Source organism: Chiroxiphia lanceolata, chromosome 3 (assembly GCF_009829145.1).
Source record: "Chiroxiphia lanceolata isolate bChiLan1 chromosome 3, bChiLan1.pri, whole genome shotgun sequence".
NCBI lineage: Eukaryota > Metazoa > Chordata > Aves > Passeriformes > Pipridae > Chiroxiphia > Chiroxiphia lanceolata.
Genome location: NC_045639.1, coordinates 46,773,015 through 46,792,748, shown reverse-complemented (window position 1 = coordinate 46,792,748; position 19,734 = coordinate 46,773,015). Strand labels below are relative to the sequence as shown.

Below are 19,734 nucleotides of genomic sequence, written 5' to 3'. Positions count from 1 at the left end.
GGTTTGTCTGTGGTGAGGCCTTAGTGGTAACAAATAGGAACTTTTTGGTGTGCCCTTTAACTAATCTGGTAGGGATTGTGTCATATTATGAATTATGTATGATCTGGCTGTGCACAAACCTGTTGTTAAGGTTCATGGAACCACTACTTTCAACCAGGCCCAGACTTGTAGACTTTTCTGATAAGGCATGATCCATAGTGCTTCATTTAATGATTGAGCCAATAAAATAGCTTGCTGCTGCCAAAATGGTAATTTGTCCCTGCTGTCTCTTTCAGTTTCCCATGGGTAAGTCCAGCTGTTCAGCTAAACCTGAGACAGTGTTGCTCACTAAACCAGCAGTGAATTTAGTATTCTGCTAGTTTGGTGAGCTGAATTGATCAGCAAGGATCAGGACAAGACCAGAGCGTACAGAAGGACACAAAGGCAGAGCAATTCCAGACATGGAGATGGAGAGAGAGAGGAAGTGAGACCTCACCGTGTGTGTCAGGCAGCCAGATTTTTTTAGTCATCTCTTGAAATTATGTCTGTGTAGGCCTTTTTTGTACTTCATACCTTTACTTCAGTTCCCTCCATTAGCAAAATTGGTCAGGGAGTGTCCTTCAAAAGCTTTTAACCTCCTTTGATTGCATCCAATATATCTTAAAATACTTGCGCTTTTGTATGGAAAGCCTTTTCCTTAGATTTTCCAGTAGTCTATCAAATTAAAGCCATCTAGGTCATATGCCAAACACTTAGATATCTTAAAATTAATTAGATAACCCAATTCATAGCTCAGTCAGATGCATTGTATTAATCTAACAAAAAGTGGAAGTAATCACTTTCCTTAGCTGCAGTTTCTCATTTCGTGTAATATAAATGAGAAACTTGAATATGACCACAATTTTAACTTGAAAATCTTACAAAAATTCTGCATGGAAGCACTTACAGTAACCTCATCTGTGAATTTACCCACTGGTGAGACCAGTTACTTTTGTCCCTCCTTCTCTGTATCTTCAAATCACTACTTCTTATTTTGATAAAAATACAGGAATCAGAATAAGAGGAGTGTTTAAACCTTTTCTCTCTATGAAAGGAATCTCTATCCTTCACTGATAGGATATCTTCACCAAGATAGGAAACAATAATTCCTGCAGTCCAGCAGTGCATAGCTCATTGAGGCAGGTAGGAGTAAGAGCTTTCTGCTCTTAGGTAGCCATAGGTATCTATCTGCTGTGTTCCAATGGATTAAAATATCTTTAACCTTGCTAGATTGTGAAATTGATTATAAAAACATATACAAAAAGTATTTTAAATATATTTGGCTTAGTTTTTAGAAGATCATTACATTTTTTTAAAGATATCATTACTCCTAAAGGATGTTATAATTGGAGAGATAATGAAATTAAGACTAGTGTATTTGCATTACTAGTCTATAATTAGGATTTATTTAAAGAATGAAACATTCATAGAATACATAGGGGTATGGTGCAATATAAAAGTTTAATTGGCATTCATTTTTGATTACCTACATATTACCTATAAAACCTTTATTTTCTTAATGCTTTTTCATTGAGCTATAGTAGGGCAACCTAAATAGCTCTTTACCTTATCAACAAATTAATTTAGCAAATAAACGTGTGTAAGATGTTACTCGAAGTAAGCATAAAGAAAATCTGATTTTATTTCTGCTAACACTGTATCAGTGTATTACAGAATGTTGCATATTTGAGCTTGTTGTCTCCCTGCATTTGGTTATATCCTCTGTGAAATCTAAGAGTAGTGTAGAGAGCTTCTCTAGTAAATAACTTTACAGTGACTTTTTGTATTCCTCATTGAGTTACTGTAACACAAAAGTGAAGCATGTTCTGCTGTATAAGGTTACTTCAGATATAAACTAGATCCTAAATCTACAGATGCTTTAGCTAGGCACTCTGACTTAGTTAATTTATTCTGCTTGTCAGAAACTTTTGGGATGTACAAAATTCAGCTCCTCTCCTGACATCTCTGACAGTTTATTCCCACAAGACTCAACTGGGATATTTAATTTTTGGAACAGGAGGCATTTAATTGACAAAGTATCCTGAAAAACATACTGACATTAGAACAGTACCCTATGCTCTTCAGTGACAGAATCAGTTATGAATCAGAGAGCACTGTCAGCTTGTTATCTGCCTGTCTCAATGGCACTTAGGGTAGGAGGAATAATGGACCCTAATATCTCCATAGGTTAGTGTGTATTATTCTTGTATTATGTAACACAGCATATGAAAGATATTCTACAGATAATGAATAAAACTAATCATTACATCTTTGATGTTGCCAACCATTTCCTTCATAATTATTTTCTCACTGTTACAGTAACATTATTTTTTACTCTTCATTTCAGTCTAATCATAATACCAATGACTCTTTTTTGGTTTTGCTGGGACCCATTATGCTTTTGTTTCCTTTTTCTAGAGGTATCTGCAAGTCTTAGTGGCAGTAATAGTGTTACACAGTTGGAAGGTGTTGCTAATGCAAAAAAACATAGACAAGAAAAGTTAGACAAGTTTCTCAGCGAGAATGTAAGAAATTGATTGGAACTTAATGTGAAAAAGTTATAGAGAGTAACAGTGAAAGTTACTCGTAGTGATATTAACCTGATACTTGAGGATTTTTTTTTCTCAGTAATGTCAGCGGGAGTTTGTGCTTAACTTATATAAAACTTAAAAAAAAAGATAAAAAAGTTCTGACAGTGTCAGTTGACTGGAAGATGGCCGTGGGATACTGGTATGATGGAAATCTAATGCAATTTTACAATACATTAGTGTGTTTAGGAGAGACAGGGAATGTAGCTTTGTGCAACGCCTTGTAAAGACCTGATATTGATATTCTGTAGTTCTAGTTACCTGTTTTCAAGAAAGATTAATTTAAACAGCTATAGAGAACTCCAGGGATGACTAGGAGAATGAAATATTGGTTGTACAGAGAGATATTTAAGGAGAGTGATATATTTAGCTGAGCCAAACAAAACTCGGGAAGAAAATATGGCTACTCAGAATAAATGCATGGTTATAAATTGTGACTAGAAATTTAGTCAGGAGTGAAAATCTGGAATAATCTTCCAAATTGCAGGACAGCAACCACTTGAAAGGCTTGTGAGAAAATTATATGTCAAAATTGTAACTCCTGGAGATAACAAATTCCTGTAGATGATAAATTATTTTGTATATGTCCCCATAAGTATGATTATTTCAAAGGGGTATGAAAATAAAACATTTACTTCTTATTTGCTGGGGTTTTTATTCAATTCTTCAGACTTTCTGTTGTTGCCAGTAGGAGTGCAAAACAAAAAGATTTTTTACTAGAAATAATTTTTCTCTTGTTTTATTTCTTTAATTATTTGTTTTGAAGCACTCAGAATTTCTGTAACTAACAGCAAGTTATCAGGCTAATTTTTCTCCAGAAGTTTGACCTCTGCTTGTAACATGGGAAGATATTTATAGTCATGAGTGGATTTTGCCATGATGAAGCAAGCTAAAACAAGACAGACACTTGAAATTAATGTCACTAGTTTTATTCTGTAGATTTATTGAGAATGATAATTTTTTTTGATACTGTCCAGCTTTACCCAGTGGTCTAGAAGGTGTGGCAAAAATCATTTTACTCCAACGACATTTACAGCATTACAAAATCTTCAGCAATATTCTTGAAACAAATTTTAAAAATAATAAAATAATTGAGTCGGGACAGGAACAAAGTAGGAAAGCTAAGTTCTCCAAATACTTGGACATGTGATTATTTTATAATCTTTTTCGTATTTAAACTTGATGTGTGTTCCATTAATTTATAATAATAATTTATAATAAAATGTATGTTGGAATGTCATAAACAATCAATTTAGGGTTATAAAATAATCAGAACAGCTAAATCTGTATCCTTTTGCTAAAAAAAGACTTTGTTTATCCTTTACATAGTAATGTTGCAAGAAACTATTTGAAGGTTTTTAATGGCCTGTACTGTGGGGGTTTTTTTGTAGCAAACATTGCAATCTTCTAACAGAAACAAGTGAAGTATTTGTAATTAGGCACAATCCTTTGTCAACTGCTCTTTTTACGACTCCATGTATAGTGTCTGCATTGTGACTGTGGAACAACAATATTCCTTTTGAAAGAGTTGAAAGGAAGAGAAGTAAGAGAAAAAGGCAAATAACTGATTTCTTGCTCTTGACAGAGGACCGAACTGGAATTGATGCACACTGATTGCTGGATAACCTACAGTGGCTCCAGTAAGAATATCTTATGGCAAGCATTCCTCTGGGCAGTGATGTTTAGGACCATCCCAGGAATTAGTAAAAATGCAATCTAAACACAAGTACTGACAAAAACTCCTTATTTTTGCAGGAGGTTTTACAAGACATATTTATGATTTTATTATCAGTTTTATATTAATAGATTTTAATTGAACAACTGATACATATGTTACCAAGTTGTGCCAAAGTGGTTGTCAGAATCAATACTGCACACAGGCATGGCTTAATTACCCTCTTTGAGATAGTTTTAAAATATTCTTAGTGATTAGCTGGAACTGTCACATGACAGTAAATAATCTTAGTAATTACTACTATATAGTTTAGAAGCTAAAATAATACATTACAACCAGACCCAGAACTGTATATCACTTTGCTAAGAACATTTTAATGAATTAATTTTAAATCACAAAACTGCTTTTATAGTAAATTTCCTATTGTGGTTGAGTTTTTTTCTCCATTCTGTTCAATATCTCTTATTGAAACTTCTGAGAAAATCTTGCCATAAGAATTAACTTTTTAAATAGAAATGGGTCTTCTTGACTAGTGAGTGAGAAGAAGAAAGCAGACCTCTACTATGAAAATACTTATGCATTTCGCTTTTAAAATAATAATTTTGCAGAAGTAACTGCAGAACACTTTCCATGTGACTTGGAAAAAATTTTAGTACAAGCCTGATAGGGTATTCAGACATTAAAGTAATAGATTAAGATAACTGCCATTATAATAATAGTCATAACATAGAGAATAATAGTGTTCTAAAAGGACACTAACATCATGTGTACATGATTAATTTTATAATGTCTATATAATTCATTTTAAAATATGTGATTTTTAGTGGAAACCCAGGAGACTAGAATGCTTTTAATGAGATTTAAAATAATCAAGGAGTATATATGTATATGACAGGAGAACAGATTTTAAAAAGTACTGGGCTGCAGAAAGGAGTAGTTGGAAGAAGCCAGCACTACCTGCTGCCTACAGTACTACACAAACCTATTTACTGCCTTTAGAAAGTTAGCAATGCAAAAAAAAACCCTACTGAAATGAGACTGAGCATTGTAGGGATGCTTCTAATGCCTTTCTGTGATAAATGTAACTGTGTAAAACAAGATTTGCTTCATAGTGCAGCGAGTGAACATGTAATAGTTCGATACCGAATGAGAGAGATTTTAGTGCCATACCTAAGTTTTTCTCTTAAGCAATGTTGCATTGTTTTTTGAAAAGTCTTATTGTTCTTACAAAATAGGCTTTATTTATCTTAAAGTAGGGGTATTCTTAATGGTTAAAACAGTCTCCAATCGTACTTCTACCTGAGAGAAAATTCTGACAAACTTTCTTCTAGAAATTAAAAAAAAACCCTGTGTATTAAATATTACTGTAGATGAATTTTGCAGTCAATTCAGTATTCTAACATCATTAATTTCTCCCTTATTTTTTTCATAATTTCTTCTCTGGTAATTTTCCTTTATTTTCTTATTAGTTTCAGAGTGCATGATAATGAAGTGATGTTTGTGTTTTCGCTTAGGGAGAGAGTAAATAAGTTTTCTTGGTAATCTGTTTCTGCATTCACTTTTTGATATATTGTATCTTTAAAGTTACTTTGACATGTAAATATATGTCATTTGCCTAGTTGCAGGGGTAATACCTGTTTTATTTCTACTATTAAATTATATGGAAAAAGAATTGACCTTCTCTTTTTAATTTTTCATGTTCGCTTCATGTATTTGACTGCCAATTATACATGTCATTTCAAACTGAATTTCAGACCTTTTATTGAAGTTGATAAAAAGCCTCCCATTCATTTTAATAAGCACAATCCCAGCCCCGAATGAGAACAAAAAAGATTATACTTGAATTCTGTGAATATTAAAAATACAGATTTATAGTTGTTACCCAAAATAGATTTCAAATTCCAATAATTATATTCTCCTTTGAATTCAGAACCCAAGAAAATTTTAAAAACCTTATTATTCATAACAATGAGACACTATTATGCTCATTCAAAGGCCTGTTTGTCTCATTTCAAGGTGACTGAGATGCAACACTTAAGGAAAGTATGATCAACAGGGTTAAATATTTCATCTGTATTCTCCTGTATATCCTTCCAGTTTCCAACTATCAGTGGCTTAACAGCTTCCTAATCGAGATGTTGAATAAAATTTTTGGCATTTAGGAAGACTGGACAGACCTATCGTAATCGTTTTAAATGTATTAATTGATCTCCACAATATACTTTGTTAATAAACTGCTGTTTCCTTATGCATTGTATGAAGAAAACTTCTTCCTTGGATCTTAAATTTGTATCTGATTGTTTATTTTCTCTTATATTATGAAAAAAAAGTTGATGTACTGTTATTGATTCACACCTCTACTGTTCATGGCTTCTGATGAATGCTGCTCAGTCATCTCTTTATCTAAACAGAACAGTCCTAGCCTACTTAGGTCTTTCCACTATGAAAAAATGTTCTGTGCTTCAGATAATCCATGCTGTCCTTTTATTTATCTTCTCAATTTCTTTTACACACTCTTTAAAGTCATATATGTACAAAATTTTGCAGTAGCCAAGCATCATGGATTTGTCACCTGATATAATGAAGCTTTATGACCATTAATTACTGTTTACTAATAATTGCAACCATTCTATTTGCCTTTCTGACTGTTGCCAAACACTGTTCCCACATTTTCAGGTAACTGTCTGCAGGGGCTTCAAGACCTCTTTCCTGAGAAGTATACTCAGGATTGTATAATTAGGATTGTTTATTGTTTTCCCTGATATGTGTTACTCTGCATTTACCAATAATGAATATAAACTATCAGAAACTGAATGCCCAGTTCTATGCATCATTACTGTGCTTCAACAAGTTACTAATATATTACAGGACTTTTCCTGTTATCTTGTTGCTCTTTATTCTCCATAAGAATATTTTGATGGATTTGGTGCTTTATGCACATCTGCAATTTCAGACACCTAACGTAGTCAAATATCCTTTGGAAGCATCTTCTGTAGACAATGAAGAAAGAGGAAACATTCTCTAGGACAAAGTCAAGCTATCGCCACCTTAGCAAACAGTAAGGTGCAATAGAAACAGGTCTATAAAAGAGTTAGTCATGATAACTCCACATCCACACCATATGGGTTATGGGAGATATATTTCTGAGTATTTGATTTTTATTTTCCGAGTGGTTTGATTTTGTGTATCGAGTACCCAGCATCAGCTGGAATAAACTAATTTAACTCTTCGACCACATCTTTTGATTTAGCTTTATCTAAAATGAATCCAATTCAAGCACTCCAAGATCAATTTATGATATTAGTGAGGATGATCAGGAAATTTGCTTCAAAAGCACACTTCTAACTAATGCACTAACATAGATCTTTTTCACATGAAATAAGATAGACTCCCATTCAGAATCACGCTCAGAATCACACCCCTGTCTCTTCTGTATCTCTTCATTCCAGAGATTTTACACTAGGGTCTCCCAGGTATGAATATACCATTTCATTGAAGGTTTCTAGAAACACTAATACAAAGACAGACTCGTCCTCTTTCTTGTAATTGGTGGCTGCTATGTGGCTTTTGAGATTTCTTTGAATCTTCCGTGTAAATCACATTGATCTATGTATCCATTAATTTTATGACTCATTCTACCACTTCAAGTGCTGTCACACCTGCCATGTTCTGTTCTGTTGCTGTCAGCATCTGCTTGACTGATAGGATGCACCCTACAATAGGTGATATAGGTGATACAGAAATTTAATAGTTATATTTTCTTTAAGATTAATTGTTAGGAGTAAATTTTATAGAAATAAAGTAGTATTATTAAATGTAGCATTTAAGTCTTTAGAACTTCTGGTATATCATCTTACAGTTAACATTTACTTAATTGTGTTTCTTCCTTTAATGTCTAACAGAAGCCTGACCAGCTGAACATAAACATTTTAAACATGCCTTTTACATGAGGGGAAAGCATGATCTCAGGGGGAAAAAAAGTGATATCTTCAACTTAAATATTAGGACTTGTACCATATTGATGAAACAGTTACTGTATTGCCTTAGATGTAAAAATAGTGTGGCTTCAATGGTTATGAAAAGATTTTAGTAAATAGAATACTTTCTCTAGAATTTTAGAGTGGAACATAACTTTTATTCTAAAGCACCAGTATGTGGATGACTACTAGTCACCACTACAGGGAAATTTAGAAATTAGAAACTACTGAAAGAATGTGTTTTTGAAAAAATGCATGGTGGTTAAAAGTTTTGAAAAGAAAATTCTTTGTCATTAATGTCCTAAATTCTTTGCAATATTTCATGGAAGAAATGGTTGAAAATTTGGATTAGAATTTTCTATATTCCCTATAATTATATGACTATGGAAAAAGTGATATAAAGTATGATTTCATGTTTACGTAAACAGTTTTTATAACAATTTCTCACTGGGACATTGGCAGCAAGGTAGGAGGCAACTCTGTTCCGTGGGAAAGTAGGCACTAGAAAGGGTTCTTTTTCTCTTACAATGCTGAAATACAGGCTGATATAAGATGAAGTGAACTTCCACTACTCTTACTGGGTTATTTTAAAAATAAATTGTGCTTTATGATTGGAAGTGACCTCTAAAGCTCAACTGGTCCAAATCCCCACACAGGAACAACTTGAGTCAGGCTGCTCAGAGCTGTGCCCAAGTGAGTTCTTTTAAAATCTCCCTGTATGGAGATTCTATAACCTCCATGGACAACTTATACCAATATTTCACTCTCATCATGGTGATTTTTTTTCCTTATCTCCAGTTCAAATTTTCCATGTTATAAATTGTGTCCATTGTCCCTTGTCCTATTGTCCTTAGAGAGGAGTCTGGCTCCTTCTTCTCTTGCGTTTATGTAGGTGAAGACAGCAGTAAGATTTGCTAAGGCTGAATACATGTTCTCTTAGCCTGTCTTCATATGTCATGTGTCTCAACCTCCTTACCATCTGATGGCCTTCTGTGGGATATCAGTGTTACTTGTAGAGGGTATCCTAAAAATGGACACTGTATCCTAGACATTGTCTCTGAAGTACAGAATAGAGGGGAGGAATTACTTCTTTGACCTGCTGGCTACACTACGTCCTTTGTCACTCATTTCCCTGTCCTACTGGATGTTTGCTGTACGTTTTTCTGAGTTTTCCTTTTACCACAAATATACTTGTTCAAGTGCTTCTTGTTACCCCTCGAATTTCTCACTAGTTTCAACTCCAGGTGAAACCAGATTTGATTTTCCTAACTCCAAGTCTTCATGCTCTATATTCATCATAGATAGTCCATCTTTGCTTCCATCTTCTGCGTACTTCCATTTGATGTTTGAGATCAGACAGGAATTTCGCATTCGTCTTTGCTATCCCTCGGCCATGCTTGCTTGACTTTGGAGAGGTTGACGTGCTTTGAAGGGGTTGTCCAACTCCTTTGGCCCCCTTTGTCCTGCGTGGGAGGTTTTCATTCTACAGTATTATTATTAAAATTTTTGATCCATCTGTGATGGCACACAGATTCTTGAAAAGTGGATTAGCATGCCTCATCAGAATACACACATACATACATACATACATATATATAAAATCTACATAAACACTCAGCTTGTACAGAAGAAACATACTGTAGGCAAAACTGGAGTTTGCTAACCTCTAAGGTCTAGAGAAAAGTGGAAAAATGAAGAGATAAGTTAACTTTAAAACTGTTAAAAATCACTAATTAGATGTGTATTCTTTTCATATAGTAGTAAAGGAGAGTCATGCAAAAATCACACTTTCTGAAAGCTACTGATAGTTCTGACTGTACTGAAAGAATGGAAAGATGAGTACACAGGCTAAACTTTTTGTTGCCAATTTGTACTTTTAGCTAGTGTTAAAATGTAGTAGTCCATATCTATGTGAACTACCTTTAACAGACGATAATAAAACTAAAAAACTTAATTCTTTTATGACTGATTACCAGGCAGCTGACATTTAATTTAGGATTTTTTTAATCTAAATTTTTACTCCTTGAATTGTTTTACTGCCACATTGTTATTAACGTATTTTTCAACGTTGAGTTTTACTACCACATTGTTATTAACGTATTTTTCAACGTTGAGTTTGATCTTTCATGCTTCTAAATATTAAATCTTTTAATTCTACTCTTTTTATTTTCTTAGTTGTGTATTTTTTTTAAGTAATGAACAGTTCATATTCAGTAGTTGTCTAATATATAAACCCTTCCATTCCTTTCAGTCCAGCTATTAAGAAGTACTTTATATTTCAAATTACTGAGATATTCTACTTTTACACATTTCAGGACTATACCAGGTTATGGTGTGCTGACCTTGGCTGGACACCAGTTGCCCACCCTCTATTACTCCACTTCCCAGCTGGACAGGGGAGAGAGTAAGATAGAAAACAACTTGTGGGTACGGATAAGGCAGTTTATTAAAGCAGAAGTCAGGTGTGAGAGCTTGTCCGCACAAAAGCAAAGTGAAAGATAACACAGTTTATTCTCTACTTCCCATGAGCAGTGGTGGTTGACCACTCCCAAGAAGCAGGGCTTCAGCACATGTAATGGTTCCTCAGCAGGCAGCCATTGGAGACAATGAATTCCTGCCTTCCTGCTCCTTGCCTTAGCTTTTATATCTGGTCTGGAATATCCCTTTGGTCAGTTTGGGTCAGCTGGCCTACTTGGGTCCCCTCCCAGGATCTTACCCTCAACTGAGGAAGGAATGTCACAGTGCTGATGCTGTGCTCAGCAGTAGCCAAAACACCGATGTGTTATCAACACCCTTCTAGCTACCAATGCAAAGCACAGCACTGGGAGGGCTACTATCCGGAAATGAACTCCAGCTCAGCCAGACCCAGTGCACAGGTACGGTGGGCAAAACCTGAACCTCTTTTCCTGAGAAGATGCAATGGATAATTTCCTATCCTCAAAGAAAAATGTTAGTCTTTATCAGCACAAGATGGAGTATAGCTCATAATTGCCAGAGTTCATTCCTGAGCAATGATTGGCTTTTTGTTTGATTGAATATGTATTTTCCTTCCTGGTAGTAATTTTGATGTTATAAGTGATCATATTGCATTTTTAAATGAGAAGTTAAGAGGTTCTAAGTGACAGCCATCTACAGGTTGTATAACTCCTCAGAAGGTCAACTCTTTTTTTCCCCCTAAATACCTCGAAGAATACATTAAAAGCAAAGACTCAGTATAAGCTTACCTGAAGAAGCATTGTTCCTTTGTCAAATTCCTCATCCGTACTGTAGCAGTATTTCTGCACCACAGCTATTAAATACTGAAACTGTTATACTGGATCAAAGGAAGGCCAGCCTGGACCTGTCATATTCTGAGTTCTGGTTGAGCCAGAACTGGTGCGAAGAAAGGGAAACCCCACTGCAGAAATGCAGAATTATTTGAAAATTTCTTCTCGTAGTTGCAAATTGACCAAAACTAAGAAGCACAGGGTATCCATACTCCTAACTTTCGGACACACTCTTTCAAGAATTGACTTTTGTCTTTTGTTGTATTATGGTGTTGTATTATTAGAATGATTCAATGTGTTTTCAATACTATAGTCTAATGATTACTCAGTCATTTGAATCTCCTTTACTTTTTTGGGACATTATTTGCTGAGTTCCGTGCATTAATTGTGCATTTATAAATCTTTACTTTCTTTTAATTTTTTTCTTAATTTCACTGACTGCCTTGCTGTTCTTTGCAACAGGAAGAACAGAAGCTCCCAGTTGATTTCACTTCATTATATACCATTTATTATGTCATATACTCCCAATATAATAATTTTTATTCATCACCAGTTTGAAATAATCAGTCAGTTTTTCAGTTCCTCAGATTTTTTTTCTAAATCCTTAAGTAGTCTCACTGTTTCACTATCTCTGAACTCTTATTAATCCTGAAATTTCTTTTGAAGGTAAGTGATCATTACTTCCTATGATATTCCAGATGATTTTCATTACATTTTTTCTCTGGTTTTCATTCTGTTCCATGTTTTCTAAATTCTGACCTTCTGTTTACTGCTTAGACACAGCTCCCTAGTGAGCTTGGTTTTGCTCATTTAGTAACACTCATTGCATTTCAGGTCAGGTGTTCATTCAGTTATTTCAGTAATGAGCAGGCCACAGGTTATTGTTAAGATTTTGTGTTGTCCATTTTATAGAATTTTTAAGGAAATTGAGTAGGAGAAGGATGTCCCTTTTTCTGAAAACTATGTGAAAGTCCATTATGAGTTAAGCAGATTACACTACTGGACCTCCTACATCTAAAAGTATGTTTATATGTGAATTGGAATAGTCCTTTACCATACAGACAAAACAAATTTCTGTTGGAAGCCAGGTCTTTACACAATTCATACCATGGTTTTCAGTTTGGTATGTGTTGTATTATGGTGTTGTATTATGTATTACTATTTGTAATCTTTCTCAAGTAATGATTTTCTTTAGCACCTATTTTTATTATGTCTTTGTTATTGTCCATAGAATCATGGATCAAAGCATGCCTACTATCTTTATTCTTTTGGGAAAAAGAAGAGCATATATATAAGGGTATGTGGATTTTGTGTTTGTATGTCTGAGAAAGACCTGAAACATGCCAATAGTAAAACTACAGGTCTGTAACCTCATATTACTCTCAGCTGCTGCAATTTATAAAAGAAATAAGCAAAATAAATAATATAAATAAAATAAATAAATAAAATAAAAGCAATTTATTAGTTTTTAACTTCGATGTCATAGATATGTTTCCTGCAGTAATGAATGCAGACCATTGTTTACTATCTATATCAGCCTTGTCAGTGAAAAGTTCTCCAATAATACTTTTAAGTCAAAATAAACAGATTAATTCTTTTGTGGTCTGTGATCAAACCATCATGGATGGCTGTTTCTTTTCTTAGAGTTGGATATTGAATTTGAATAAGACACAAAGTGATCTAGGCTGAAGTACCTCTTTTATTAAAAAAGTGTATTTGACTTGCAACCACTGCTTTAATCAGTATCTACCTAATAAACTGATAGGACTTTTATATTCTGATTACTTTCTATTTAAAAGTTTATTTTAAAAGTTTACTTTACTTATCTGTAAAGTATTGGAAAGCATCAGCAATGTGAATGTATTTTTGCATATTTTCTTTGAGAGATCAAACTATAGCAATAAGCCACAGTAACATGGAACTTTATGGTCCCAAAAAAAGGAAACAAAATAAATTTGTATTCAGGAGACCTGAATACAAATTTTAAAATTGGAAGACATTTAGGAAAGAAATTACTAGGCACTATTGCTCAGATACCCAACTAAATTAGAAGATTTAAATGTATTTTACTGTGGAGAAATATTGTCATAAACTCCCAATATGAGAATTCAGTAGAAAACAGAGATTTTTTTTTTTAATCTTGATGTCTAGTCTTTCTTAATTATGTATCCAAATCCAATATACTAAACTTACAGTTGTAACACATGTATTCTTTGGTTTAGTTTTTTTTTTTTTGCCACAACATATTTGGATTGAACTCATAAGTCACTAAAGAAAAAGAAGTTTTACTGAAGTGAGTAAGATTAATGTCTATGTATTTCAGTCTGTACCTTACAGGACAATGTTTCACTAGATACACTGGGTAAAAGAGTTAAGTCACTGAAGATGTATAACAGCATTGCATAATTGGGCATTACATTCCTAGACTATGGAAAAACACAAGAGGCTTTCTTATAAATACATTCACTGAGAAAATGCAGCTGTGGTGGATCAGCAGAAATTGGATGTCTCAGTTTTAAAATGCAAAAAGAGGAAAAAAATAAAAACCACCCCAACAAGTCTCCTGATTTTGGCTTTTGACTCTAAACCATTTGTCCTTTTCTAAGTCTTCTTTTTTCTTTTAAAAATCAACCATCATGAAATTATCATGGAACTGGTTGGATTTCACCCAGGTAAAGGGTGCAATTTCTTCTACGTTCCATAATTGATATGATATAACATGAACAGCCTATTTAACATTCTACTGATATTCCATGAGTTTTCTGGGTGTAATTTAAAAATTTATTTTGATAAAAAAATTTACATACCATACTTTATTTGTGAAAGCTGGAAATCTCAGCTAAAGTTGCCGTCCCGACACAGGTAGAAAAAAGTTTGTGGAATAATTTCTGAAAAGAGGAAAACTATCAAATGGATTGAAATGCAAATGAAGGAAATGCAGAGTAGTAAGCAACAAGAGGATTAATTAATGTGCTTGTTTCTTTAGAATGTTTCGCGTGAGGTACATTAATTAATTTGAAGGTATGAAGCTGCAACAGGGTTATAGGTCTAGGTTTAAGGCCGTATAATGGGTTACAAGTGGTACAATGATGCATATTGCTTTGTATTTCTGCATTCCATTTTTTATTTGAACGGAGAAAGTAACAGTAGATGAGGTTAACATTTAGGGAGAAGAGTAGAAAAGTTGTACAGAAAAAATCCTGGAGAGTAAAAATGGACTGGTAGAAATTGAGAAATTGAGTTTGTAGGAAATAGGAAATTTAAAACTGCATTTTATAGAGGAATGAAAAAGAGAAAGTAGAAATAGATTCCTGGCGAAAGCCCACCCAGAAGAAAGGATCTGAGGATGAAAGTGATCTGAGGTTTTCTAGGAATGGGTATAGGAATGACCTTTGACCCCTAAATCTTTTGTTTTAGTATTTAAGTGAAATAAATCTAGGTTTAATACAATTATTCTACTCAAGAATTTACTGGTTTGCTCTCAGCCAACATAAATAAATATGCTAGTTATGTTCTGATCATTATATCGTTATTTGTATCATTAGAATGTTGAGTGAAACAAGTGTTTACATGAAATCTCAGAATTTCTCAAATGAATTACAAAAAATATTTGAAGCTACAGGAAATTTTTATTTATCAAAATCTAATGGCACTTTTTTTTAAAGTAATCTTTGAAATTATTGATAAATATTGACAATATATTTACATAAGGCTAGTGATAAGTGAGAAAATTACCTACTCATCTGAGACATTGCCTCTGCCAAAGGGAGAGGACTTACTCTTACATATATATACATTTATATGTATAATAAATGTGTGTGTGTGTGTAGAAATATAAATGTATTTTGTTTAGTCATTTTCCAATTAGTTATCTAAGCTATGTATTTTTCCTGTCTCAAAACATCTTTCATGTAAAATAGGAATACCTCTTAATAGCATCAAAATAAAATAACTCTGAGAAATGAAAAGTCTCACATCCTTATTTGGTCGATCTGTTTATATTGTGGCATTTGATTCATATCTGACACTAGTGACAAAAATATTTTTAATTTGATTACCTAGCTTCAGTTACAGCAACAGGGACCAGACAAAGAAAAAAAAATTGAATAACTTCAGTCCACATGTTTTGAAAAGTCTGTATTATTGAGGGGTGGTGATTGATGAGATATGAAAATTGATGAAATTCAGACTCCAGATCACATTTTTTCCTCTCGTAAAATTTTTGGTCTAGGAAACTGAAATAATTACCCAGGAAGAATGTGACATTTTGGAGCATACTTTCATGTAAATTTCTAAATTATTTTTTATTTCTTTAACTCTGCTTCTGAATGTAATTTGTAATTGGGATTAAAGCTTCCCATTTATGGGAGAAGTTGGAAAACATTTCCATATCAGCAAAGATCATCAACAACTAAGCATCATTAGCCAAACAGTATTTTTGATCAATGGTTGAATATCTTGTGTATAAGGACATAACTTTGAGCATACTTTGAAAGCAGCCTCATTTGAATACAGTAAGCACGAAGAGTCATCACAAAAATCATGAAGTTATTTATTTTTATTTTTTTTTATCAGGTTATTCTTTTACGGAAAATGTGTGCTCTGTCAGGTCAAGGAGAGGCAGAGCTTAAGCTTGATGAATGTAAGGCACCAGTGGAAGGGGCTGTTTCAAGTATTTTGCTGAGGTGCTGAGCACTGTGCTGTTTGAGATCTGGCTATTTCTTTCTTTTTGTACCCAGCCTTGCTTTACATGGCTTTCACAACAGATGTAAAATTAGAGGTCCTTTGCACGTGCAATTTATTTGCGTATGGACTGAAGCTGCCCCTTGTGATATTCCTAAAGGACAGATTTGATTCCATTGATGCTTCATTCCATTATGCAGGACCTCTGACACTGCCAGGATTGGCTCTTGGAGGGCATTTGGTAGCTAAAACTTTATGATCTCATGTTATAAAAGGGTCTTTCAGTGGGAAGGAAATAATTTCATATGGATATTTCTTGCTTTGCCTTTGTCTGTGCTCTCTTTATTTAAAACTTTTGCTTAAAAGAACTTTGTGGAAGCACAGTCAAAATGTTACTGTTAAATCACAGCAAATTCCTGCTATAAATCTATCCAGTTTTCTGATAAGCCACTGAGATCAATATTCCAGCTTCCGCAGTTCTAACACACCTATGCCATGTGTACTGTGTAACAACATCTTCAAAGACAATTGAAACAATGCAACTATATTCATGGCTCTGGGAATAGGGATTTGAGGCTTCCAAAGTCTACAGTTGCTTGTTGACAATATTACTTGTGTTGGGAATGTTAGTTTTAGTTAGTGACTAGAAACAATTGTTAAAGTAAAACATCGTTCTTATGGGTGAAGTAGGCATTTTTGTCTCACTACAAACGTCAGTATTTCCCACAAACTGGAAATACACTCAATCCTGAGAAAATTTGTTAACTCCATTCAAGTTCCCATTTCAGTCTCCCCAAATTCGTTACATCAGGATTCTTCTCCAACCAATGTAAATATCCTCAAATCCCCTCTCATTAGTTTTGTCAAACATTCTTTTATTTTGAAGCCTCATATAAGATATGTTAGGAAACACTATCCATTCCTGATGAAACTTGAAAAAACTTCTTTCTTACCTCTAGTAATTGAAAAATCTGTAGCAGAGTTGAATTGATAGCAGCAACTGCGCAATGCTTACAGAAAAGTTCAGTGGAGTTTGTCTGGTTCATTTCATTCCCTAACAGGCAGTGTGTCCCACGCTTTGGCTCTTCATGAGAGAAAAGATTATAGCATTTAAACTTTAATTTTTCTGTCGTTTCCCCTCAAGTGAAGAAATTACTTTAATAATCTACCACTGCTCTACTTTTCCTGGATCTATTTGAATTTTAAGGGTTAGTGTAATTGCCCATTCATACACTGTTCACAATTTTTCATCATGCAGTTAGAGTTTCTTCATAATGAAGCAAAACTTTAATACATGTGAATAGAGACAGGTGCTCACAGAACACTTTTTCTGCTCTGAAATATGTTTGGTGATAACGCAGGCTGTAGAAAATGTATCAGATATGTCCTTTAGCAAGTACAATTGACTTATACCAGTATTACAAGGCATGTTATTCACTTGTGTTTATAACAATTTCTTTTTATTATCTAAACAATTAAAACAGGGATTAAGTTATTTTAAGAAAACTATTCAGTTTTAAGTTCATCTGTTTCTGTTTGTAATAGAACACAGATGCACTGTAATGTGATCAAGCACAACAAAAGCTGCTCTATGTTTTGTGGGTGGCAGAACTTTGTAATCCAGGTATATTTACCATTATACTTTTTATGCCATGAAAGTAGAAGAAAGTTTCAGAGTCAAAGTTTAAAATTTTCAGTTGGCTTTTTATAACCAAAACTTTATTTATATTTAAGAGTATTCTAACTATGTCTTTCACATAATTCTTATCTTTGGTTCTGTCTGTCTTGAATACTTACGTGAAATCCTGGAGTGTTACACTGTGGCATTAGAACTAGCTTTAATTCACTTCATAAATAATCAAAACTGTTTCATTCTTGTACTATTAAGCTGTACCTAGAGAGTGCTATCACAAAGAAAAAATGAAATTTTTTCTTTGGAAAATACTGTGATTAGAAGTTCATTTTTTTCTTCATTCCTGTCTTTTCTCCTATTCCAAACCTTTCAACAGTTCTTCAGTCTTGAAGAAAACACAAGTTCCACCTCAGCATGAGGAAGAACTTCATTACGTTTAGGGTGACAGAGCACTGGAACAGGCTGCTCAGGAAGTTCACAGTGTCCCTCTCTGGAGACATTCCAAACCCACCTGGACATGTTCCTGTGTAACCTGCTCTAGGAGACCCTGCCTTGGCAACAGAGTTGGACTCCCTAGGTCCCTTCCAACCCCAACCATTCTGTGATTCTGTGAATCTGTATCAATTAAGACAATCAATAGCTCTTGCCAGGGTTAATATCTGTTACATATTAGGTACCTGATACTGAGTAATATTTCCTTTTTTCTGGCTCAGCTATTGAAGATCGAAATAAAATTATGTGACATATCTGTGCATTAAAATGACTGTGTTTGCCCCTAGTACTGCGTTCCTGCACACCAAAGACATGTTTCAAATACAGTCTTCTGTACAGGGCGTTATGTCCCTTCCCAAAAGTCCTTTGATGAACAAGAAGATCAATACAGTAATGTTTCAAAATCTCTTTGCTGTTCACATTTGTTAAAATTTCTTTATGCAACAAACTGCAATTATCACTAAGTGGAATAGAATTTCCTTTCAGTTTCTGTTTACTCTGGAGTGTGTCATCACTGTTGGAAAAACAAAGATGTGTGAAGAACTGCATAACTCTCAAACTCAGGAGAGGTGATTGATGCCTGCCATTTGGACAATGACCTTACAACATGCTTTAGTTTTCATTCAGCCCTAAATTGGTCAGGCAGTTGGGCTATGTGGTCATCATAGGTCCCTTCCACTGGAATAGTCTTCTCCTTCCCTTCCCTTCCCAAACCTTCCCAAACCTAACCTTCCCTTCCCTTCCCAAACCTTCCCTTCCCCTCTGCTATTCTAAAGGAAAGAATGTATAAGAAGGACAAAAATCTACTTCACAGTCTTCACTATGTCACAACAGTTCCATGGTTAAGGTTGTCTGCCAGATCTCATAGATAAGTTTCTTGGCAATTTTTAGCTCAAGAAAAAAAAAAATCACATGATATCCTTCATATAAGTTTTAAAGAGTTAATTTAAAGAAATAATTGGCTATTTCATGATTCAAAATCACGCCTATTTTATGACACTTACTGCAGTGGTCCTTCATGATCTTTTTTTATAACCATATTTTGTCCTTTTTAGTAAAATGTCCATTCTTCATATGTAGATGATCAAAGAACTTTATGAGTTTATCCAATATGGAATAATGGATAATAAAAATTCTGGTACTAAAAATGTAATCCCCTGGGTTTACGCATGACAGCTATGCTAGAAGAGCATTATTTGAGATGTTGCTTTAAGAACTTGAAAGTCTGGAAGTATCTGACTTACAGCTGCCTGAACAACTCAAATTCCGATCATTTGCACTTTCTTTCTTTGCGTTTAATGTAAGGTTTAAAGTCTGAAAAACAGTGTTGAATGCAGTGGTGCAGATATACAAAGGGAGAATTTTACACTGTGGAGACAATTGAATGCAGTGTTTTTTGAGA

General features: G+C 34.1%; 1 protein-coding gene across 4 annotated transcripts in view; it reads left to right on the top strand.

Annotated features, from left to right (window-relative positions):
* Positions 1 to 19,734, top strand: part of PACRG (parkin coregulated) — a 228,373-nt gene that overhangs the window by 77,611 nt on the left and 131,028 nt on the right. The gene's annotated exons all lie outside the window — the stretch shown is intronic.